The 7,500-nt window shown below is 56.1% G+C and overlaps 1 long non-coding RNA gene across 1 annotated transcript in view; it reads right to left on the reverse strand.

Annotated features, from left to right (window-relative positions):
• Positions 1–7,500, reverse strand: part of LOC144955312 (uncharacterized) — a 28,770-nt gene that overhangs the window by 7,494 nt on the left and 13,776 nt on the right. The window contains exon 2 of the long non-coding RNA XR_013641607.1: positions 2,132–2,190. This is a non-coding gene — a long non-coding RNA (uncharacterized LOC144955312). The remainder of the gene's footprint in view (positions 1–2,131; positions 2,191–7,500) is intronic.

Here is a 7,500-nt window from a genome sequence, read left to right on the forward strand (position 1 = left end):
AGGAGTGGCAGCCTCTCCTCCGCAGTGAGCGTTCCAACATTCCACGTGGCCACACGAAATGGCTTTTCGTTGTTTCTGGAGGAGCCCCGAGGGTGAAGATTCAATCTCCTGGCTCCGCCAATTGGGGTTTGGCCAGGAGACGTCATAGACGCCTGTCCCCCGGGGCCTCCGGCACGCTCCCACGCCCCCTTCATTCTTTTATTCAGAAGAAGAGCCACTCCCTGTTGTTTGGCAGTCTCCTGCCCCGAGTAGAGGACTGTCCACCCCTCATGGTGGCAGGAGCCAGAGCCGGTCCACCGGACCTCCTGAATACAACAGAGATCCAGGCGGTACCGGTCCAGCTCCCGACAGAGGAGTGGCAGCCTCTCCTCTGCACAGACACACCAGAGCCGGTCCACCGGACCTCCTGAATGCCACAGAGCTCCAGCCGGTACCGGTCCAGCTCCCGACAGAGGAGTGGCAGCCTCTCCTCCTCGGCAGTGAGCGTTTGAACATTCCACGTGGCCACACGAAGTGGCTTTTCGTTGCTTCTGGAGGAGCCCCGAGGGTGAAGATTCAATCTCCTGGCTCCGCCAAATGGGGTTTGGCCAGGAGACGTCATAGACGCCTGTCCCCCCGGGGCCTCCGGCACGCTCCCCACACCCCCTTCATTCTTTTATTCAGAAGCAGAGCCACTCCCTGTTGTTTGGCAGTCTCCTGCCCTGAATAGAGGACTGTCCACCCCTCATGGTGGCAGGAGCCAGAGCCGGTCCACCGGACCTCCTGAATGCCACAGAGATCCAGGCGGTACCGGTCCAGCTCCCGACAGAGGAGTGGCAGCCTCTCCTCCATAGACACAGACACCAAAACCAGTCCACCGGACCTCCTGAATGCCACAGAGCTCCAGGCGGTACCGGTCCAGCTCCCGACAGAGGAGTGGCAGCCTCTCCTCCTCGGCAGCGAGCGTTCCAACATTCCACGTGGCCACACGAAGTGGCTTTTCGTTGCTTCTGGAGGAGCCCCGAGGGTGAAGATTCAATCTCCTGGCTCCGCCAAATTGTAGTTGGGGTGGGTGGCCAGCACCACGCCCGGCCGCCTTTGTCTCCCCAACGGTTTGCTACAGTACTACACCGCTACACCAGGTACTCATTTGAGGCTGTGTCGACCTAGGGGAGGGCCAGAACCGGTTGTTCAGTCTCATGGGGGGAGCGAGCGGTAGCGTCGTGGTTAAACTCAAGTCTTGCCCAGGGTCAACGCCAGTGATGATCATCTGATGCTGCTGCTGATGCTGCTGCTGATGATGATGATGGTGCTGCTGATGATGATGATGGTGCTGCTGATGCTGATGATGCTGCTACTGATGATGATGATGATGCTGCTGCTGATGATGATGGTGATGATGCTGATGATGATGCTGCTGATGATGATGATGCTGCTGATGATGCTGATGATGATGCTGCTGATGATGCTGATGATTATGATGATGCTGATGATGATGCTGCTGATGATGCTGATGATGCTGCTGATGCGACTGGTGATACGACCGATGATGATGATGCTGCTGATGATGATAATGCTACTGATGATGCTGATATTGCTACTGATGATGCTACTGATGATGCTGATATTGCTACTGATGATGATATTGCTACTGATGATGCTACTGATGATGATGATATTGCTACTGATGATGATATTGCTACTGATGATGCTACTGATGATGCTGATATTGCTACTGATGATGATATTGCTACTGATGATACTGATAATGCTACTGATGATGATGAAAATGCCCATGATGCTCATGCTGATGCTGCTGCTGCTGCTGATGCTGCTGCTGCTGATGATGCTGATGATGCTGCTGATGATGCTGATGATGATGATGATGCTGATGATGCTGCTGATGATGCTGATGATGATGATGATGCTGATGATGCTGCTGATGATGATGCTGATGATGATGCTGATGATGCTGCTGATGATGCTGATGCTGCTGATGATGATGCTGCTGATGATGCTGATAATGATGATGATGATGCTGCTGATGATGCTGATGCTGATGATGCTGCTGATGATGATGATGATGCTGATGATGCTGCTGATGATGATGATGATGCTGATGATGATGCTGATCATCAGCAGGATCACTCACCCGACAGAAAGCTCCGTTCTGGCACGGACTCGAGATGCAGGCGTCCCTCTGCACCCCGACTGCACACACACAGACACAGGCAAAGGTCACCCAGGTAGCCTCCGGCAGGGCTGCAGGGGCAAGTGCTGTTGGTAGCAGCAGTGTCTATGTACTGCACACACACAGACACAGGCAAAGTTCACCCAGGTAGCCTCCGGCAGGGCTGCAGGGGCAAGTGCTGTTAGTAGCAGCAGTGTCTGTGTACTGCACACACACAGACACAGGCAAAGGTCACCCAGGTAGCCTCCGGCAGGGCTGCAGGGGCAAGTGCTGTTAGTAGCAGCAGTGTCTATGTACTGCACACACACAGACACAGGCAAAGGTCACCCAGGTAGCCTCCGGCAGGGCTGCAGGGGCAAGTGCTGTTGGTAGCAGCAGTGTCTATGTACTGCACACACACAGACACAGGCAAAGTTCACCCAGGTAGCCTCCGGCAGGGCTGCAGGGGCAAGTGCTGTTAGTAGCAGCAGTGTCTGTGTACTGCACACACACAGACACAGGCAAAGGTCACCCAGGTAGCCTCCGGCAGGGCTGTAGGGGCAAGTGCTGTTAGTAGCAGCAGTGTCTATGTACTGCACACACACAGACACAGGCAAAGGTCACCCAGGTAGCCTCCGGCAGGGCTGTAGGGGCAAGTGCTGTTAGTAGCAGCAGTGTCTATGTACTGCACACACACAGACACAGGCAAAGGTCACCCAGGTAGCCTCCGGCAGGGCTGCAGGGGCAAGTGCTGTTAGTAGCAGCAGTGTCTATGTACTGCACACACACAGACACAGGCAAAGGTCACCCAGGTAGCCTCCGGCAGGGCTGCAGGGGCAAGTGCTGTTAGTAGCAGCAGTGTCTATGTACTGCACACACACAGACACAGGCAAAGGTCACCCAGGTAGCCTCCGGCAGGGCTGCAGGGGCAAGTGCTGTTGGTAGCAGCAGTGTCTATGTACTGCACACACACAGACACAGGCAAAGGTCACCCAGGTAGCCTCCGGCAGGGCTGTAGGGGCAAGTGCTGTTGGTAGCAGCAGTGTCTATGTACTGCACACACACAGACACAGGCAAAGGTCACCCAGGTAGCCTCCGGCAGGGCTGCAGGGGCAAGTGCTGTTGGTAGCAGCAGTGTCTATGTACTGCACACACACAGACACAGGCAAAGGTCACCCAGGTAGCCTCCGGCAGGGCTGCAGGGGCAAGTGCTGTTGGTAGCAGCAGTGTCTATGTACTGCACACACACAGACACAGGCAAAGGTCCCCCAGGTAGCCTCCGGCAGGGCTGTAGGGGCAAGTGCTGTTGGTAGCAGCAGTGTCTATGTACTGCACACACACAGACACAGGCAAAGGTCACCCAGGTAGCCTCCGGCAGGGCTGTAGGGGCAAGTGCTGTTAGTAGCAGCAGTGTCTATGTACTACACACACCACACACAGGCAAAGGTCACCCAGGTAGCCTCCGGCAGGGCTGCAGGGGCAAGTGCTGTTAGTAGCAGCAGTGTCTATGTACTGCACACACCACACACAGACAAAGGTCACCCAGGTAGCCTCCGGCAGGGCTGCAGGGGCAAGTGCTGTTGGTAGCAGCAGTGTCTATGTACTGCACACACACAGACACAGGCAAAGGTCACCCAGGTAGCCTCCGGCAGGGCTGCAGGGGCAAGTGCTGTTGGTAGCAGCAGTGTCTATGTACTGCACACACACAGACACAGGCAAAGGTCACCCAGGTAGCCTCCGGCAGGGCTGCAGGGGCAAGTGCTGTTAGTAGCAGCAGTGTCTATGTACTGCACACACACAGACACAGGCAAAGGTCACCCAGGTAGCCTCCGGCAGGGCTGCAGGGGCAAGTGCTGTTAGTAGCAGCAGTGTCTATGTACTGCACACACACAGACACAGGCAAAGGTCACCCAGGTAGCCTCCGGCAGGGCTGTAGGGGCAAGTGCTGTTGGTAGCAGCAGTGTCTATGTACTGCACACACACAGACACAGGCAAAGGTCACCCAGGTAGCCTCCGGCAGGGCTGCAGGGGCAAGTGCTGTTGGTAGCAGCAGTGTCTATGTACTGCACACACACAGACACAGGCAAAGGTCACCCAGGTAGCCTCCGGCAGGGCTGTAGGGGCAAGTGCTGTTGGTAGCAGCAGTGTCTATGTACTGCACACACACAGACACAGGCAAAGGTCACCCAGGTAGCCTCCGGCAGGGCTGCAGGGGCAAGTGCTGTTAGTAGCAGCAGTGTCTATGTACTGCACACACACAGACACAGGCAAAGGTCACCCAGGTAGCCTCCGGCAGGGCTGTAGGGGCAAGTGCTGTTAGTAGCAGCAGTGTCTATGTACTGCACACACCACACACAGACACAGGCAAAGGTCACCCAGGTAGCCTCCGGCAGGGCTGCAGGGGCAAGTGCTGTTAGCAACAGCAGTGTCTATGTACTGCACACACACAGACACAGGCAAAGGTCACCCAGGTAGCCTCCGGCAGGGCTGTAGGGGCAAGTGCTGTTAGTAGCAGCAGTGTCTATGTACTGCACACACACAGACACAGGCAAAGGTCACCCAGGTAGCCTCCGGCAGGGCTGCAGGGGCAAGTGCTGTTAGTAGCAGCAGTGTCTATGTACTGCACACACACAGACACAGGCAAAGGTCACCCAGGTAGCCTCCGGCAGGGCTGTAGGGGCAAGTGCTGTTAGTAGCAGCAGTGTCTATGTACTACACACACAAAGCTCCCCCAGGTAGCCAGGAGGTCACGGGACAAACCCAGCAGGTGCCATGGGTCGACTGCTGTGCCAGGCTAGGTGCATGAGGTCACGGGACAAACCCAGCAGGTGCCATGGGTCGACTGCTGTGCCAGGCTAGGTGCATGAGGTCACGGGACAAACCCAGCAGGTGTCATGGGTCGACCGACCTGAGATGACTGGCCGATGCACCACCTGTGCCCCCTACTGTGCCAACTTGCTGTGCTTTAGCCACCCGGTGCTCCGCTCGTTGTTGTGAGCGTCGCTCCTCCGCCCTCCGTTGTTGTTGGAGGGCGACTGCCTCCAACTGCCCAGTAGCGTCCTTCACGAGCCTCCTCCACAGAGGCCGATCTTGACACCGCTGGTACCGGTCATCGGCAAGTCCACTCAGCTCCACGTCCTCCTGTACCACGTCACTCCATCTCTTCTCTAGCCCGTGCCGCGCCCGTTTAGCCCCCTCGATCCGGCCGAACAGAAGCTGTCTAGGCATGCGGTGGCTGGGCATGCGGGCTACATGGCCCAGCCAACGCAGCCTTGCCTGCCGGAGGAGCTCACCGATGGGACTTTGTCCAGATCTTTCAAGGATCACCATTCTTTGCCCTAATGATGGTAATAGGCAGAGGTGTGGACTCGAGTCATGTGACTTGGACTCGAGTCAGACTCGAGTCATGAATTTGATGACTTGCGACTCGACTTGGACTTGCATAACAATGACTTTGTCCCACCTCTGGTAATAGGTGTGGCGCTGTAAGTTACTCTGTTCATGGAATTAAATAGTGATTTGTGATCGCGGGCCACTGAGGCCGACTCCATCTCCTCAGCAACCCGCGACCACCACCCATCCTTGCAGCGCCTCACGGCTCTCCGAACCACCGAGCGAAGACTGCGGTAAACCTCCTCATTCTCTGACGTGGGATGCTCTAGGCGATGAGAGTGGGACTGTTGCTTTTTCTCAGCCAGCCTGAACACCTCCTCTGTCAGCCAGGGTCTCTGGGGAGGTCTGGACCGCGTACCCAAAGCAGCCATTGCAGCTGCATGAGCCACAGTCCTAAACCTCGCACATTTACCCTCGACATCAGGAGGAGTGGGGGACGATGCCAACCCCAGCTGCAAGCGATGATGAAATTCTCGCTTGCAACTTTCATCAGCTAGCTGAGACCAGGCCAGCTTAGGTTGGAATGGGGTCCTGGGTGTACACCCACCACCGGAGTGGAAGAATGGCAGGCGCATCTTACAGATGACTAGTCGATGGTCAGAGGGCAGATCAGCTCCACGGTAGGTCCTGGTGTCAAGGACATGGGCTCGCATCCGCTGGTCCGTCATTATGCAGTCCAGAAGATGTTCTTGCTTGGACCCGGCGTGCATCCATGATGTTGTGTGGATGCGCCGATGCCGGAAGAGCGTGTTGAGAATTACAAGCCCATGGGCTGCACAAAAATCTAGCAGCCTCCTACCGTTGCTATTGAGCTGATCTGGCCCATGCCTTCCAATCACTCCAGACCAGGTGCCAGCATCATGACCAACTCGGGCATTGAAGTCACCCAACAGGATGACTCTATCCCAAGGGGCCACTTTAGCCAGCACCTGTGACAGGAGGTCATAGAAGGCATCCGACTCATCGGCCTTGCCTGCATCCCTCCACGGATGTTCGTCTTCGGTGGGGGCATAAGTAACCACGACCACCACTCCTCGCCTCTGGTTGATGGGAAGGCGAGCCCAAAGTAGCCCGGGGCTTACAGCTTCCCACACCTCACCGCCACGCTCCCACGCCCCCTTCATTCTTTTTGTTCAGAAGAAGAGCCACTCCCTGTTGTTTGGCAGTCTCCTGCCCCGAGTAGAGGACTGTCCACCCCTCATGGTGGCAGGAGCCAGAGCCGGTCCATCGGACCCTCCTGAATGCCCCACAGAGATCCAGGCGGTACCGGTCCAGCTCCCGACAGAGGAGTGGCAGCCTCTCCTCCGCAGTGAGCGTTCGAACATTCCACGTGGCCACACGAAGTGGCTTTTCGTTGTTTCTGGAGGAGCCCCGAGGGTGAAGATTCAATCTCCTGGCTCCGCCAAATGGGGTTTGGCCAGGAGACGTCATAGACGCCTGTCCCCCCGGGGCCTCCGGGACAAGCTTATTTATTAAAATTTTCCGTCGTGGTTTAGTGGTAATTAACTGAAGGTGGGGGGGTTACCAGCCCCTCTGATCCCCCCAGAGCCCCCGTTTAGCTGCTGTGGGAAAAGCCTCCCCCCACAGCACTGCCCACCACAGCGTTGCCGTCAGGCACCAACACACACACAACCACACACACCAATACACACACACCAATACACCCACACACACAACCACACACACCAATACACAGACAACAACACACAACCACACACACCAATAGACACACACCAATACACCCACACACACAACCACACACACCAATACACAGACACCAATACACACACAACAACACACAACCACACACACCAATACACACACACCAATACACCCACACACACCAATACACAGACACCAATACACACACAACAACACACAACCACACACACCAATACACACACACACACAACCACACACACAACCATACACACACTAACACACAACAACAACTGCCA

This window comes from Lampetra fluviatilis, unplaced genomic scaffold (genome assembly GCF_964198595.1).
Source record: "Lampetra fluviatilis unplaced genomic scaffold, kcLamFluv1.1 SCAFFOLD_1144, whole genome shotgun sequence".
Taxonomy (NCBI): domain Eukaryota; kingdom Metazoa; phylum Chordata; class Hyperoartia; order Petromyzontiformes; family Petromyzontidae; genus Lampetra; species Lampetra fluviatilis.